General features: G+C 32.1%; 1 protein-coding gene and 2 long non-coding RNA genes across 19 annotated transcripts in view; all 3 read left to right on the forward strand.

Moving 5' to 3' along the window:
* Positions 1-19,442, forward strand: part of LOC127708932 (low-density lipoprotein receptor-related protein 2-like) — a 423,265-nt gene that overhangs the window by 59,172 nt on the left and 344,651 nt on the right. The gene's annotated exons all lie outside the window — the stretch shown is intronic.
* LOC127708947 (uncharacterized) lies at positions 10,421-12,913 on the forward strand. Its single transcript, XR_007985445.1, has 3 exons — positions 10,421-10,539; positions 11,400-11,525; positions 12,882-12,913. It is a non-coding gene; the product is annotated as an uncharacterized LOC127708947 (long non-coding RNA).
* Positions 12,963-17,410, forward strand: LOC127708943 (uncharacterized). Its single transcript, XR_007985441.1, has 3 exons — positions 12,963-13,010; positions 16,096-16,221; positions 17,349-17,410. It is a non-coding gene; the product is annotated as an uncharacterized LOC127708943 (long non-coding RNA).

Consider the following 19,442-nt stretch of genomic DNA (forward strand, 5'->3'; position numbering starts at 1 on the left):
CTGATGTCAGAAGATGTAACCAAAGAAAATAAACACAATGACAATAATACATAAATAACAACAGACTACTAGCAGTTAACTGACATGCCAGCTCCAGACTTCAATTAAACTGATTGAAAGATTATGTCTTTATCAGATGAATATCAGGCACAATCCTTCCCGTTAGGGGTTTAGTATCATACCATCATAACATATATGAGAAGAACATAACCCGTGTCATGCCAACAACTGGTTTTTAAATAAATGTGTTTAGTGCCGATGCAAAGACCCTATAAGTGAATCAATATTAACGCCAAAATATGCAATCTTTAATGACCTGACAACAGTATCGTAACTATATCCCTTCTTAATAAGTCTATTTAAAGGTTTTGTTAGCTTCAGAGGTGAATACTGACATTTTTGTGCTTTATAAAGAATATTTCCGTATACATGTTAGACTCAGATCGACGTCTGGTCTCTAATCGACGTCCGTTCCTCAAATCGATGTCCTAATCTGACGTCACATTCTCAAATCGACTAATATTTTGATCCTCTAATAGACGGCCAATATGACGTCATGTATTGCCAAACGGACGTCCGACCGATTGTAATTTCTCTAATTGATGTCTATGATCAATAAATAATAAATTACTGCAAGTATACATGGTATACATGTACATGTATAAGACTTTAATTGATTTTGGAACATTTAAATACGAATTGAAAGATGAATTTTGGTCTGCTTGTTTTTTTATAACAACCTTATTTTTAAACATTTAAAGACATTCCATAGACATTTTTGATATTCATTTGCATAAGGACGATTCAAATTCGACGCAGAATTATTGCTATTAAATTGATTTCTATTTATATCATCTGTATCATTTTGTCTTTATATAAAGCTGTTAGAAGAACCTTATTGTCTTTATACATTACAAATCGTAATGACTTAGTAGACGTACAAAAATGTATAAGAAGGAACAACACAGTCTCTTCCAAAAAGAATCGATTAAAACAAAATAAATGACTTACGTCGACAAATGACAACAAGACACCCACCGATATCTTATAACACATACATGTATATTAATATGTATCTTGATAGAAACTAATCCAATCGATCTACGTTATCGAATGTCATTGCGGCAAATTCATAAAACAAACGTCGATAAAGGAAGCGAACAATTAGACAACGATTTGAAAACAACAAAAAAAGACATCGATTAGAGGGGCATAAAAATGGCCGTCCATTTAGAATCTTATTTTATTGTGACGTTAGCTTTAGACGTCGATTTGAGGAACAGACGTCAATTAGAGACCGGACGTCGATCGGAGTCTTACATATATATACTATATAAACATCCGTTGCTTGAAGTTTGCAACACACACGGAAATTTCACATTGGTGGAATGAAAGCGTTGTTTTAAGTTAAGATATGTTGTAATTGATAATTGTTATACCTAAATAGGTGGGTCGACGAACATTATTCCTCCAGGACAATGTAGAGAATGTTCAGACAGTTCTGGCTGTGCTTATAGATGGCAATTCTGTGATAAATGGAATACTTGTGACAATGGGGAGGATGAAAACGAGGATTTATGTAGAGGTACCAAGGTTAAATGTTTAACTGTAACGGAAATCTGTAATTGGTTTATAAAATAATTGTTTCATTGCGTTTTCTCGTGTTATGGGTTTTCATACTAGTTAGAATGATATGTGACGTCACCATTTCCATTGAAAAAGAATGAATTGCAAGAATTCATATGACGTACGAAAATGTATAATTCATATTTTGTATAAAAACAGGGAATTCTTTTTTCTCTCTTTTTTCAATAATATATACTTAATGGCCTTTAATTATATTGAGAATTTAATCGAATTAGGGATTTCAACAAAATGACTTATAATTATATAAAAAAAAACGACAAGCCTTTATTGTTTAACGAAATAAATACTTGAAGCATGCGTTTTTTTTAGAAAGTAGCACAAACGTTAAATCGTGCTCATTAAAATTATTATCAAACTTCACTGGATGTTATCTGAATATACCCAGTCAATGACGGGATACATTGTTTTCCTGAATATACTTTATGTGACTACGGCGCCTACTGTAAAGAGGGTTCAGATGACGATCCTGAATTGTGCATAAGTAAGTACATGGTTTTTAGTGAGTTATTGCTGGATAACATAATTTAAAAATTGACATACTATTGTGGTGTCTTGTTTTATCTAGAAATAAGAAAGGTTCCTTTTAATATTTTGATTGAAGTATTTAATAGCTAACCATAAAGAACATGCATGTTTTTTATCAAATGAAATTCCAACCAGAACAGTGTCAGGAAGTAAAGAACAATAAAGCTATTAAATTTACTGCAACATATATGCATTTTTTTAAAGTGTGGTAGGCTCATTATTATTTAGAAAATACGAAATAAATATTGATTTCTTTAAAAAAAAACATGATCGAAAACCTTGCTACTGTATGATTGTGCTTATTTTGTTTTTATTTTCATAATATTCAATGGCATATATGATAGTTCATTTAGAAACCATATTGAACTAAAAATATGAACTCATGCATATCTGACATGGCAAGTGTTATATTTGTGACGGGAAATATCAAATTCGGTTAGTCAAAGTAAAGCTAGGTATAGTAACACGTTTATCAAGTCATTAGACTGTTACTACTACAACAGTTTATAGTAATATTATTTTAAAACTTAATATTGTAATTCGCCGTTTCATAATCTAATGCGTTCTGGGTGATATTGTAAAAAGCGTACACCAAAACGTTGTGAATGGATTATAATATACTAAACAATGGAAATTCAACCAATGAGGTAACCTTATTTTCATTTTGGTGTACGAACAATGAGATTACCCATAGTCCTTTAGATTCTGAAAAGGCGAATTGCATTACTGTAGTTATTAAGTCGCTTTACTGAGGGGCCTGATGGGTTATTTTCGTTCTTCGTGATCGGCGTATTTTCGCTATCGTGATCCGTTTTTCTACAGATTTTTTTTTTTATATTTTCGTGATTCGTGATCATGGAAATTTATTTTCTGTGAATCGTGATTGACAAAAAAATCAACTCGTGAATCGTGATGAGACCCCCCCCCCCCCCCCCCCAATCAATCACATCAAATATAAGAGAACTACGACACAACAAAAACACAACATTAAAATGTAACACACACAGAAACGAACTATAATATAACAATGGTCATTGTCCTGACTTGGAAAACATATAACATACTAAAACACACATCCAAATTATAATAAGTCTTGAATAAACAGTTAACAATGCATATACTAGATAATATATAGCAGAATTTCGTGTGTATTTTAGTCTAGACGTCATCTAATTAACTATCGAGATGAATTCCGAAAACTACCGACGGTCACATAACACGATATAAACATTAACATTGTTATAAATATATAGCGACCTTGTGCAATTGTATTTTGCTATGTCTTTTTGATTTCATGTTATAAGTTTAACAAATAAGTATATTTTCGATTTTACCTGTTTAAGAATGATTTTTTGTGAATCGAATCAGGCAATCAAATGATTAACCTTTGTTTCACTTTCAATGTTGACACTCTTTTCTTTTTATAACTGAACACGCATAAGTCTCTTGCTAAGGGGTTTAATTGAAGTTAACATGAATACGGATTCAATGAGGTCGAATTATTCACTTGCAAGTGAATTATTCATCATCGATGTTTCTTAGCTTATTTTTACAAAACTGAACCATACTGGCTGCTAAAATCGAATTATTGTTTCACTATTTCACAATTAATGATTGAGCAAACAAATCATAATTTAATTTTCTTATTTATCTCGTAGCTAGTGCCCCTTTAAACAAAAATGCGTCTATTCACTTTTCATGCTCTATTCTTCTCAAATGACGGCATTCCTTTTTATACCACTTTGACTGCCCATTCCTCACCTTCCACATCCAACAAAGTAGTATTCTCCTCATGACCACACAACTATAGGGACAGAACATAAACAAACAAAGTCATAAAACATACGGCGTGATTTGACTAGTTCCGAACGAAAAAAAAACTCACCTGTAATGTATATAAAATATAAGGGGCATTCAGACTCTCTGCTACAGTTCATCTAAAGCAAATATTCACGAATAATTCAACAAATACAATGTACAAGAAAGGGACGAAAGATACCAGAGGAACAGTCAAACTCATAGATCGAAAACAAACTGACAACGCCATGGAAAAAAAAAGAGACAAACAGACAAATAATAGTACAGATGACACAACATAGAAAACCAAAGACTAAGTAACACGAACCCCACCAAAAACTGGAGGTGATCTTAGGTGCTCCGGAAGGGTAAGCAGATCCTGCTCCACATGTAGCACCCGTCATGTTGCTTATGTTATTACAAATCCGGTAAATAGTCTAATTCGGTAAGTCACATTCGTGAAAAGGGAGGGTATTGTAGTTACGACATAAGGAACATATCCGATATCATCTGTGAAACAGTTATTCCATAACGGTCAACCAACTCGTGATGGCGTCCGTAAAATTTACGAAGGTACAACCTTATCAATTTAATATCGTTTGTTAAAAGACTGATTAATGTTGCGATACAATTTTTGAAAATACGGTTCTATGACTATTATCATATTAGTCAAACATCTTTTATTTTGATTAAACAATCTAGCAATCTGCAATTTATGATAAAAGAACAAAATTGCCGTTTACTCGATCGCCAATTTTGTTCGAATAGAAATAAGAAGGTGTGGTATGAGTGCCAATGAGACAACTCTCCATCCAAGTCACAATTTGTAAAAAGTAAACCATTATAGGTCAAAGATCGGCCTTCAACACGGAGCCTTGGTCCATATAAACAAGTCAAATTTTCCTATTTCTAAAATACATTTTTTAAGATTTTCAGTGCCCACCAGATCATGTTAAATGTGTTGATGGTTTACAGTGTATTAGAACGAAATACCTCTGTAATGGACATACAAGTTGTAAGGATGGATCCGACGAAAGTAAAGAGACGTGTGCAGGTCTGTATATACCAATGCAGGTAACATTGCTAGCATTCTTTTATATTAAAAGGTTGTTATGTGTATTTCATGGAATAAATATGCAGACAAGCAAACTAACTCCGTCGTTAGTAAACCACACCGAGGTCTGCTTTTTGAGGACTGCTGCAGACTTATGGACAAGTCTGCTCCAGATCAGACCTGTGGACAAGTCTGCTATAGACCAGTCCTGAGGACAGCTCTGCCCCAGACCAGACATGAGGACAGGTCTGCCCAGATCAGACCCGACGACAGGTCTGCTACTGACCAGACCTGATGACAGGTCTGGTTATGACAGATTACCGTGTTTAAGACTTTTCAAATTAGACCTGAGCTTTTATTGTGTAAACAATAATCGCATTGTTCTTTTTTTTTCGGTAAAGCCAATTACTATACTAGTTAGACTCTGTATAGATATTATCAAGATTATATACATTACAAATTTCTTTTTTCATTTCATATTCTTAAAATTGAGAATGGAAATGGGGAATGTGCCAAAGAGACTACAACCCGATCATAGAGCAGACAACAGCCGAAGACCACCAATGGGTCTTCAATGCAGCGAGAAACTCCCGCACCCGGAGGCGTCCTTCCGCTGGCCCCTAAACAAATATGTATACTAGTTCAGTGATAATGACGTCATACTAAACTCCAAATTATACACAGGAAACTAAAATTAAAAATAATACAAGACTAACAAAGGCCAGAGGCTCCTGACTTGGGACAGGCGCAAAAATGCGGCGATGTTAAACATGTTTTTGGAGATCTCAACCCTCCCCCTATACCTCTAGCCAAAGTAGAAAAAACAAACGCACAACAGTACGCACAGTAAAACTCAGTATAAGAGACGTCCGAGTCCGATGTCAGAATAGGAAATAGAAAATAAACAAAATGACAATAATACATAAATAACAACAGACTACTAGCAGTTACTGACATGCCAGCTCCAGACCTCAATTAAACTGATTGAAAGATTATGTCTTCATCATATGAATATCAGGCACAATCCCTCCTGTTAGGGGTTTAGTATTATATAAAATATATGAGAAGAACATAACCTGTGTCATGCCAACAACTGGTTTTAAAATAAATGTGTTTAATTCCGATGCAAAGACCCTATAAGTGAATCAATATTAAAGTTAAAATATGCAATCTTTAATGACCTGACAACAGTATCGTAACTATATCCCTTCTTAATAAGTCTGTTTAAAGGTTTTGTTAGCTTTTGAGGTGAATACTGACATGTTTGTGCTTTGTAAAGAATATTACCATAAAAGATTGGATGTCAAATACCCGAACATTAAATAATGGTTATAAAATTACACGCTTGTGAGCGACAAATATACATTCAGTTATCATAAAAGAAAGGAAAGTTTGTTTTATTTTATTAGAAAGTGGATAGAAAGGTTATCCAACGCATCGGAAAAGTATTTTTATATGATGGGACAACATCATTGTTTACGTTTTTTCGTTCCCCTTTTTTGACAGTCTCTTCCTAAATATAACTCTATGCATTACATAGATTTTTACTCGTAATTCACCTTGTTAACCTTGGATTAACAATTCTGTTTTTGACAAAATGTTCAAACGAAAATTGTACAGTGTCCGGATATATTAGGTGTAACAGTTGTTTAAATATGAACCTTCTCGTCAATTCGACAGAATTATCTTTACCGATTATGTATGATATCTGGGACGTCTGAAAAGATATACTCGTTCTAAACATGAATGAAATATTTGCCCCTTGACGTTAAGCTACCAACAAAATCAATTAACTGACATAATATAGTAACAGTATACTATTCCGAGAAGAGAACTTCTCATACATTTCATTTTAAAGTACAAATGAAATCAGTCATGTCAGTGTTGGATGATGCCCTCAAATAGTTTTGTTATACAAACCATCTTGAACTACTGACTTTAGTGACGGTTCGATATTGTAATACAGAGAAGAAATGCTGGCACTCTAAATTGATGCGGAGAATATTTTGTAGTCATCATGGCCATTGTGTACCAATGCTGCTGTCATTTGTTCTATACATAACATCCTGAGTGAACAAATGATCATAACTATTATGGTCAGTCTGAGTAAACTATTCCCAAATGATGCCATCTCATACATGTCATACTTGTATCATCAATGATCATGTTTAATATAAAATATCATCTTTCTGACATCAGCTTTTTATAATACTTGTGTTTTACACTAATTTGAAAGCTATATTTTAAATTTGGATACTGCTTCGCGGATATCTTACACATTTATGCATTATGAGTTTTTATTTAAGCTTATATAGATTCCTAATCTTCTGAGGAGGGTATACATAACTTCTAACGCTAGAACACATTTTTCTGTTTCAAATGGCCAAATTGATGGGATTCAATTTTGATATTTGTGTTAAGAAATATTTGAAGACATATCTTAGTTTTGTTGATGAAATATTTAAGTGTTCTTCCTTCTACACATTTCACTATTGAAAAAATAGTAATGTAAAATTGTTCATATACTTAAACATGTTTAAATATGGTCAATTCACATCTTCTATTTTTTGATTATCTGTTTGTAACACGAAATGGTCATATATTTAATGAAACGCCATCGTTTTTTATTTCAAACACAATGACAGAAAATTACATCGTAGCGAAATTTGATTAGAATTAACTTGTTACATTTAACACATATATCAAAGTCAGCTAAAGAGTTTCCTTTTACTATTGTCATTAAAAGTTCAATAGTCTTAGAAATATTATCTTTTTTTTAGTTGCTTTAGGCTTTAAGCCAGCTGTCAGTACCTCTCAGATCTGTACCTAAAGAGGGGTGAACGATACGAAAGGATCATTCAGACTCATAAGTCGAAAATAAACTGACAACGTCATGGCTAAAAAATAAACCAAAAAGACAAACAGACAAACAACAGTACACAAAACAACATAGAAAACCAAAGAATGAGTAACAAAATTCAGTATGGAGCCTGTAAATCAGTGGCTGCTGTTTGTTTCTGTATATCATATTTTGTTCCGTTTGTTCATTGTTAAATTCATAAATCAGGCCGTTATTTTTCTTGCAATATCGGGGTTTTTACATCCAACTATGCAGTATAGGTTTTGCTCATTATTGAAGGTCGTACGGTGACCTGTAATTGTTAATGTATATGTTATTGGTCTTTGGTTGAGAGTTGTCGCATTGGAATTACATAACATCTTCTTATTTTAATAATACAAATCAAATACTTTATAAAAGACTTTCAGTGCCCACCAGGTCTCGTTAAATGTGCAGATGGTTTACAGTGTATTAGCACGTATAGCCTCTGTAATAATGGATATGCAAGTTGCAATGATGAGTCCGACGAAAGTAAAGAGACATGTGCAGGTGTGTATATTCCTATTCGAAAATCGCTGTTAGCATGCTTTTATGTTATTTTACATGTTTAAGGTTGTTCTGTGAATTTCAGGGGATAAATATGCTATCAAACTGCTTTTTGGACTTTTAATCATTGTTATCTTACTATCTATGTCCCTATATTTCTGCGATAAGCTCTTTATAATGCTTGTGTTTTAAGGATTGTGACGTCAATTATTTTTAACCCGGTCTTAACAACTCGGAACCGAATTGTCCATTGACCTCAGGAGATTTCACAGATCGTTGACACATCTAAACCCACATTAACATGTCCTCTACCTACCGATTTGATAGTAAAGTCAACGGTTTAATTTGTATTTCATGAAAATATCATACAAATACATATACAAGTCAATTTCAAGATTGTCCTTATATGGATATTTTGAAAATGTTAGTCACTTGACAACATAAGAACCTTGAGTCTCGTAATTAGCGCTTCTTTGACAACAAGCCTCGTATTGGTAACTGATATTCAAATTCTCAATATACTGAAAATCTAATAAGAATAACAATATATTGCTAAAACTACCACATTATCGGCATTGAGTTAATGGGTTACGTATATACAACCTTTTTTTATTCAATGTGCCTTTTTAAATAAGACTTATTGCTGGCTTTGTTTTCAAAAGAGCAACACGACCCATGCCATATGTGAAGCTGAATCTGCGTACCCTTCCGGAACACTAAGATCACCTCTTGCTTTTGATAGTGTACGAACTTGTCAGTCTTTAGTTTATTTTATGTTGTGTTTTGTATAATGTTGTTAAGTCTTTTTGTCGTTTTATGCAGTATTCAACTTTGCCATTGCATTGTCATATCTTTTTTTTTACTTTTTTTAATGTCATATTTAGTATTTTACGCCTCTCTGTTTCATTACAAGAACATAGCATTCAATGTCGTTTGTTTATATCATACATTGATGGAAATTTTGTTTCCATTTCTCACGGTCGTCGTGTTTTCATTTTGTTTTTTTTTATTGGTCTTTGCTCGTAGAATTTATTGTTATGCATACTGATACACAACATTCCTTCTTTTACATTATTTTATTTTGTAAAGTGCACCTTATTCCTACTGCGTTACTATATTAAGCGTTTCATGCAGTATGATCATTCTTTTTAGATATATTTAGTTTGGATATGTATTTAAATCAGGGCTACAAAATTGTCATTAGTGAAAAATATTGACGTGGGAATAATTCTAAGATTTGTATTAAGATTTCGACTGTGGTGAAGATAAGATCAAATGCCAGGATGGTATCCAGTGCATACATAAGAATAGTCTATGTTCTGGTTGGCCGGATTGTAAAGATGCATCTGATGAATCACCCGAAGTCTGTAATGGTAAGAATACAATAAATCTAAGGAGTGCAATGTAGATTTCAAAATTTAAATTTAGCACCACATTGAGCTAGGCCCACTCGGCGCATTATTCATTATTTTTTAAGGAAACACACTCATTTATGTATAATTTGTAAAGAAACAAAAAACAATGAAATGTCGATTGTTCATTTCCGCTGTTACTTGGATTGAAGATATGTGTAGTGTTTTGTTCGATTAAGAAACGAACATTGGTTATTGTAAAATATTTGAATGGGGAACTTTTAATAAGAAAATATGAGCCATTTGTTATCGTACGCATTGTTGCTTTAAGCAATCATCAGGAAACTTGTATTAAAAACGAACCATTCTTAATGTCAGATTTTATTTCTCATGTTTTCGTATGAAGGACATGTTTTAAGTAATTAATATTAAAAAATAGTAGTAATCTTGCAAACAAAGTGGTAAATGAAAAATTATACTGGAAGACAAAAACAATTTGTCATTTTGTAATAAATGCAAACCACGAGAAGAAAGGAATATTTTCATTATAATATATCTTAACAGTTTCTATAACGATAGTGGTGCGTCGAAAATTTTCTAGAAAAATAATTATTTTGTAAGTTTTATCTATGTTTAATCTCTTTTAATTTTAGATTATAAGTGCCCAGACTATCAAATTAAATGTAGGGATAACATAGAGTGTATTTATAAATCAGGCCTATGTAATCAATATACCAGTTGCAGAGATGGATCTGACGAGGATGAAGAAATGTGTAAAGGTATATACCTGTACAAAAGGTCATGTAGGGTACTGTAAATTCAGAACGGTTTTTATTAATGCGAATAATGCGACTAGATGAGTATCGCAATAATAAGAACTCGCATTTTGATAACTAAAACATAGATCTGTATGTAGATTTTTCTGAAATCGCAATAATTAAATTCGCATTCTTGTCCAAATTTGAAAAATCGCAATAATAAATGCACGCAATAATTTCTGAATTTACAGTATTTGCATTAATTTGATAATCTTCAAACAATAACATTTCAAAAGATATTTGATTTAGGTTAACTTAAGACGTCCATAATTGCTTGTTTCATAAGTCAAGCTGTTAAACGATTTAACCTTTAAAAAATATATACATAAGACTCAGCATATCTGCTTGATAATACAAACAAACAAAACAGGCGTTCTCGTTTATTTGTTTCTCACTTTCTGTGTTTTTTATCACTTACTATGCGGAATGGATTTTGCTCATCGTTCAAGGTCACACGGTGACTTAAAGCTTTTGATATCTACATCATTTGATCATTTGATCTCTGGTGTAGATTTGTCTCATCAAAGAGTTTCTATTGTTATCAAAACATAAACAAACATAAAATACAAACAGCAAACAAAAACAAAACCAACATACTAAAATGCAAATAACAATTTGTCAATTATACGCGTACAAAGCCCCTTTCTGAATTTACCTTCATCAGAAACATAACAACAAAACATGTTAAAGTCAGATTATTAAATACAGACTAAAGTCTTATCTGCCTGAGGTCAACATTACCTGTCGGAGTTGCAACATCAGTGTGTTAATAATGTAAGAACTAATGATGACCACATACCTTTTTAAATTATTCTATGCAGCTCGTCCTTGTGAAAACAACCAGGTCAAGTGCGCGGATGGTGTTCAATGCGTCCATAATTCTACTTTTTGCGATGGAACGAAACACTGTTCAGACGGTTCTGATGAAGAAGGAGTGATGTGCAAAGGTAAATCCAAACAATTTCTTTTTTTATTTACAAACATTGAAAATTTAAATGTTGTAGTTTTTTAGTGGTTAGAATAAGACTTGAACGTCGAGTTCAGTTGGGGTGTTGATACGGGTGAGAACAAAATGATAAGTGATAAAGATAATCATTATCCCTTTCCAAAACACGAATCTTAGCAATTTTATCAAAAATTTGAAAAATGTTTTTGTCAAAATTATTCTAACTAACTATACCAAGATAAAAAAACAAATCATATACCATTGAAAAGAATTTTGCGTTTGCTGATTTATACTTTCTCAGATAAACATAAGCCTTTTTCAGATAAACTTTCCTTTCATAACTACGATGTCAATTTTTAAACATTAAATTCCGTCTTATAACTTTTTGTCTGCATCAATTTAGAATGCTACCACTTACTCTTTTTTGTCAAAATACTGAAGCGTCATTGAAAATCAAACGATTTTATATATCAGGATGGTTTGCATAAGAAAAATATAAGATTGAATTAACCAAAAATGACCATTTTTGCAGTTACAAAAAATCAAATAGCAGTATCACAAATTGGTAAATTTGTTCACTCATTATCGATTGTAAAATACAAACGACAGCAATACTGATGTGACTACATAATTTTGTCTGCATAAATTTAGAGTGCTTCTTATGAGTCAAAGTACTGAACTGTCATTAAACATTTGTTGTTTTGATATCTCAGGACGGTTTGTATAATAATTTTATCTGCATCAATCAAACATTACAATATTTGTACTTTGTAGTATATATGATATGGCGGTATTATAAATCATTAAATATGTAAACTAAAGACGATTGCATTATTTAAGTGACAGCGATATTGGCACACATTGACTACACAGAATTGTCCTCGTTAAATTCGAGTTGACAACGTTTCCTCTTTTTAGGTCAAATATTACATGTATTAAACAATCACTTAAAGAAAGTAGTTACAAAAATCTCAGGATATTTTGTATAACAAGAAGTTGTGTCAGTATTAACCAAAAGTTACCATATTCATAATTATATACAAATGTAATAGCTGTATACACGGTCAACATGCAGAAATTGACGAAAAGGTTTACAATTGATTCAGAACATTATCTGTTTTATGATACCTGCATGTACCTATATATATTTTATATATAGGTCGATCCAAAAAATTGTGTAACCATAATTGTATTTATACAAGAATAAAGAGAACACAAATTTGTCAATGTGTATACATAAAGTCACAATGTAAATAAAATAGTACTTTGAAGTATTGTACAATAGAACAATACGATTACTATTACTATATAATCAAAGATCATGTCCGATATGAACAATCAAGGTCTTGAATTTTAGCATATGTTTGCCCTGAGTGGAAAAGGAAATGTGCTGATGATCAACAATGTGTCGAAGAACAAGGTAGTTTTTGTAATGGACATGCAGATTGTAACGATAAGTCAGATGAAGATCCAGGCTTTTGTCGAGGTACTTTAATAATAAACTGTTTAACCTTTTGCTCGAAAAGAGAGTTATTTATTTTTTATCGTAAAGAAGATATGCTGCTAATTTTAAATACACAGAATATCTACCAAATTGAGTATGAAATTTAATATACAATAGAACTTTCAAATTGGTATAAATCAAAATCAACAAACAACAGGTATTTTTGCAAGTGTTTAAAAAACAACGGCCACTTAGTAATAGTGTTAGTTCAATGATAAGTCAATATTGATATTAAAAGACCTTCGAACAAAAAGGGATGTTGAGATGTTAACGGCCCTTTTTGTGAGGAGGCCTTTTAATGTCAATATTAACTTTGAATTTTTACTGACTTACAAACCGCCAAAAACACAAGAAAAGTACGTCAAAAAAAAAACACACTTGCAGAAGCCTAATTCCCCTGAATTGGACGAGTCTAAATATATTCAACCTAAATGATAGTTAAACAGTACTCAATCTGATATATACAAATAACAGTTACCTAATTGCAATGGAAACGGACCAATTAAATGGCGGTACATCATTTAATTATGTATTTATTATATTTGTTTACCATCAAAATAACACCATAGGATAGTTTTATAAAAGTAAAGAGTAAATTTATATTTTTGAATTCCAACGTTTCAAAATAACTATTTTTATTTTATAAATTTTATAAATGAATAAAATTAAAACCCTATACATACCTCATTTACAACTGACCACTGGATGTTCTAAACAAAAACTTCTTGTTATATATATTTGATGTTTTTAAACTATCAGTAATCATGAAAAAAATTCGTAAAAGCCAGACCATACGAAAACAGTAAGTAAACTCTTCCAACAATTAGTTATTAAAACACAACTTCTAATCACAATATTCAGGTAAATGTTCATTATGGTTTAGATTCTGTACATGCTGTAATTTTCATCATTTTTTTATCGTTACTATACAGTGAAGTGTTTTTTCTTCTACTAGTATATATTACAATTTCTTTAATTTCCACCGATCGAAATTAAAAAAGGGCAGGTGATATATTTCAACAAAATACTTGTGCCTGTTGGGATATCTTTAACAGTAAATTATATTGAATCTAATGTGCCTGTTGGGATATCTTTGACCGTAAATGTTATTAAATTACACCCGTTTTTTTTAGTCATGGGACGGTTTTGAGCCTGTAATTCTGTATAAGCATCTTTCTTTTAAAAAAGACTATGTTGACTCTTAATGTTTTGATTTGTCTGTGTCATTAGGGTTGCTGTCGCATTAATGTATGCCATGCCCTTATCTCCTTTTATTCAAAACCAAAGGATTGACTTGGGTATAGAAATATTGACATCTCTAGACTTCTCCCGTCCGACAGTATACCCTAGCTAAAGGGGTGCATCTTTGGCTGTTCGGATGTATAAATACACAGCTTCGTCCGGTCTAAATATAAATGACTTATATCCAATGTCTGGCGTAAGGAGAATTTCACGCTGTCTACACGTTCAAAAACAATTCGAATAACTCTTTGAGGGGGAAATACGATCTACGCACAAGTTAAATGATCAAAATCTCTAAAAAAAAAAACAACAACGGTCAGCTAAATCTTCCAATAAGTCGCATGGCTGATTTTAACACATTTTTGTTTGCCTTTTGCAAGGACAATTGTAGATGAAAAAAAATCTTAAAATAACAAAACCGACCAGTAAGACGATATCTAAAGAATAAATGAAACGGCCAAAATAAGTTGAATCCTTATATAAATTGTTGCCCACATTTTTTTATCCCTTTTTGCTTTTATAGCAACTATACCAGATATAAAAAAAACTTGTGTCACCTAGACGAGACTGCCGTCGTTGTACGCTTCAATATATGAGTAATTGCCACTCAATGACAATTTTTTTTCTGTTCTAAACCCCCCCCTCCCCCACCCAAAAAAAAACCCACCCCAACCCACACCCCATCCCTAATTCCTCCTAGTTTGGATGGATATGATACAATGCAACACCTGATGTGGACTACGTTATTTATTGTTTTATTGCAAATAGAAAAATGAAGAAAGAAATGCTAAAATTTCCACTTTAAAGTTTGAAAACTGTACGAGACAATTATCATGATTATCAATTGATTGCTTCCTTAATGTCCAGTGGCAAATATGTCATGCATATTCACGACAAGATGCAAAGTGGATCGACCTGAAGCAAATGATAACAATTCTAGAGTGGCACTTTAATAAGATAAAGCATTGGCTTGAGGTAAAACGTATGCATGTCGTACTAGAACAAAGTTGAACAATGATCAAAATCGTAAGTTAAGCTATTAGCCCACTCTTTTTTCTCCACGGAAGATGAATGCCAAAAACAAAAAGACATGAATTTACAATCAATAGCTGCCACTATCAGTAAATGAGATATGATGGACTTATTTTCTCAATAAATTCCTATTGCAGCCAACAATTCTCGGTTTCGGACAGGTTTGTATTTCCACTCAAATACCGTCTGATTATTGACTGGAAATATTTATTCAACCAAAAGCACTTTGATTCTCTGAAATTGAAAATTTTGGTATTTCGCTGGCTGTTTTCCCTGATCCTATTTTGGACCCCCTGATTCTAAGAGGGCGTGTCTAATTTGTCATGCTCGGTTAACTTTTAGTAAATTAGACCTCAACTTAAAGACCTACACCGGGTTAATAAGTTCGAGGTACAAAAAGTAAACAAAAGAGATCCTTTACGAAATGATATCGTCACAGGTATCTTAGATAATTATTTTGCGTTGAATAACAATGGAAAATGCACAAACAGGTTTGTAAAAAAACCTAAACATTTGGCATGTTAATGTATCCGCGTTTTTATATTTGTTATGTTAAAGTTGATGATGTTACTAGATACAATAATGTGTCCGATGTGTATACAGAGACAGTGGTGGAACAAACTCAGTTTAACAAAACTAAGAAAAATTAATGTATAAATATATCCCATTGGAATCACAAAAACTGATTTTAGCGGCACAACATAAGTATATGTTTGAAGTAACAAATTGTTCCCACGCCTGAATTTATCATTTGATAGTATTTTGCATTTTATACATGTATATACTTATCTAGATTATAGCTGCAGTGATTACAATCACAAGTGTTCTGATGGATTGCAATGTATCGGTGAATACAGTTTATGTAACGGCTACGAAGATTGTTCAGATAAATCAGATGAAGATCCGGACGTTTGTAGAGGTATATTCTGAAGCGGTTGTCTTTTTCGTCTCAACATTCTTATTGTTTTGCCAAAAAAATGTGATGTTTAACACATGCAACGTTTATACAACATGTTTGTATGCAGAAACACGCAGATTGTACGAGAATATTGTTTTCTTTCTTGTTTATTTGCACCATTTTCTGTATGTACATATTGATGCATACTTTTTCGTTTTTTTTTTATTGTTTTGCATCTTTCGCCTCTCTTTTGCCTGATGAAAGTTCTTAAATGGTGTAAACTTCACACATAAATAACACACCAAATACCATTTACACTATACACCTTTCTCCTACACAAAACGCAACATTCAAAAATAGTCACACTGTAACATGTTTGTGGTAATTTCCCATTTTATTTCGCAATTAACAGAACTTTAAATAGTCTGCAATGACCCCTGTTCTTCAACAGAAGAAGAAGAGGACAAACCATACTTATACGCGTTTAAGTGGCAAATTTACACCATTTCAAGGCTACATAGTTCATCAAAAGGCTAGTTGTTCTTTAAACAATACATGTACAACAAATGAATATATGAAGTATATATAAAGATCTTTAAAAAAAATATAGAAATTAAGAAATTTAGATTGGTTTAATGGATTGCTATAATCGGTTTTAGACATATTGCATCTTTTTTTTTCAATGTTAGCAAGGTAGGAATATGATACAAAAAGGTTAAGCTATTGTTTTTATTCTCTTTAAAATGACAGCTAGTTGACTAGGAAAGGTTTACGTGAAATGACATGCAATCAAATTAAATGAAGCAAATGCACTCGTCAAATACACTGCTATAACCAGTACCGAAAGACAAGATTTTCTGCAACTTTTCACTGCAATATGTTTGAGTTAGTTTATCTACATATCCTTTTAAATATCATATATAAAAGAAAGTAATACATATGATCTTGGTTATCACACTTTCAAAATCAATAATGGAGATCATTGGTATTTAAATTAACAATTTTCTTCGGTTTTTAAAAACAAATTAAAACGACATTTGTTATTAATGTAAGCTTGCTAAAACTAGATATTGCATGTCATGAATTTATTTATAATGGTTTCATGCGTACCATATACAAAGTAAACATGAATAACAAAACTTTTGCAGCAAGGGAATGTGACAACGACAAAGTGAAATGTAATGATGGCATACAATGCATTTATAAATCAGAACTATGTAACAAATATACACATTGCAATGACAAATCTGATGAGAATGAAGATATGTGTAAAGGTGAGACATTATGCGTAAGGTTTCATTTTTTGTTTTTTTTGAGAATTTAGAAGTTGGATGTGTATCAATATGGTGATTTGTTGACAAATATTCATAACATGTTTGGCAATTGATAATTCATTTCAATGTTTTCGTTATAACACAGTATGAGGAGAATCATTACTTCGACATAATGTTTTTAACACAATAAAAAGAGGCTTTGGTTTTAAATTTGCGAGACAGCAATAGCCTTATGAAGAAAAAGAAAAAACGGTTACATTGTTTAATTTGTCTTCTTGATAACGATTAATGCTACTACTATTTCTTCTGAAAGAATGATTAAGATGACAATCCTGCATGTGCAAAAGTAAATAATGATAGATTATAATGTGTCTTTTAATAAATAGACCCCGGTATCATCCTGAGACTTCCATAATAGCCCAAGGATCATATGGATCAAAGGATGATACCATGGCCCATATGAATAACAATTTATTTATTACATATTATACTTATGCTTAAAAAAGTAGAATGAAATTTAGTATTTCGTCTGGCAAGGTCATGCAGGTTTTCCCCTCTGTTGTTATAACTTCATTATGAGCTGTTTTAATGTGTAGACCTTGAATGTTATAATTTCAATGTGAGATTTTCTTTTAGTAGTAGTAGTGTTCTTAATTTCGTAAACACATTCTCCGTCCTTCATTGTTGTTCCGAAAACTTATGACGTCCTAAAAGGGCACAATAACTGCTAATGACCAACAGAGCACAATATCTGCATCTGACGTCATTACAGGGCACATTAACTGCAAATATGCCTTAGTCATATTGCAGTTTGGGGGTAAATAACCAAAACCTAAAACTCAGATTAAATACAATGAGTATTGAGGCGTGTATTTCTTCTACACAAAACTCAGATTGCAAACAATGAATACTGAGGCGCTCATTTCTTTTACACAAAATTAATAAGTAATGGGCGATGTAAATAATTTCAATGACAAAGTGTTAGACCATTGGATACTTGGCTGACTAATTGGCTTGTGACACATTCTGGAAAGATTAGAATACAAATATGTCAACGGCATTGGTTGAATTAATTCTTTAAATCATGTCACTGGTAACGATTCTTATTCCGAAATGGCTATTTCGGTTTGAGCATTATCTGAAAAGTGTGAACAATGAAGTAATAATTCATGTTAAGACTATTGGTCAATTTTTAGGGCTGAACTAGCTACTGCTGTAAATTGAAGACTGTTCAAATAATTCACTTGAAGTTAATTCAGTACTGTTCAGTAGCTTTTCAGACAAATCAGAAGTTTTTTGATGTGTGAAGGTTAATATCAGCAACTGAAAGGTTTAACTGAACAAATCATAATTGACTGCAAGCACACTTTCTGAACAGTTCTGAATTAACGGCAGTGGATAATTTTATGAATTAAAATGAAAGACTGAAAATGTGATAATAATTTCTGAATTTATTGTCTAGTCTTAAGATCTGATCATATCAAAATGACCGTTTCAGATTAAAATTGGTTTACCAGTGTGTGAATTTGATCACATTAATGTTTATCATTTTCCGTCCATAGAACATATATTGTATTGTTGTTAATAGTTGATTTCTTTTTTTTTTGTGTCCAAGTTTGCATACAAACCTTAAAGATATCTGTATTCCATTGAGCATTATGATTTAACTTCGTCTTTATCAAATTAACGTAGATTGGTACCCAATGATTAACAATGAAAACAAATAACAAAGACCGAACTAAAAAAAAAATAAAATCGGAAAGTTTCTAGTCAAATGGCAAAAACAAATGCTCAAACACATCAAACGAATGAAAAACAACTGACATATTCCAGACTGGGTACACGCATTTTCTATGTAGAACATGGTAGATTAAACCCGGTTTTCTAGCTAGCTGAACATTCTCACTTGTATGACAGTCGCATAAAGTTCCATTATATTGACAACAATGTGTAACAATCCACAATTAA

Source organism: Mytilus californianus, unplaced genomic scaffold (genome assembly GCF_021869535.1).
Source record: "Mytilus californianus isolate M0D057914Y unplaced genomic scaffold, xbMytCali1.0.p SCAF_7, whole genome shotgun sequence".
NCBI classification, from domain to species: domain Eukaryota; kingdom Metazoa; phylum Mollusca; class Bivalvia; order Mytilida; family Mytilidae; genus Mytilus; species Mytilus californianus.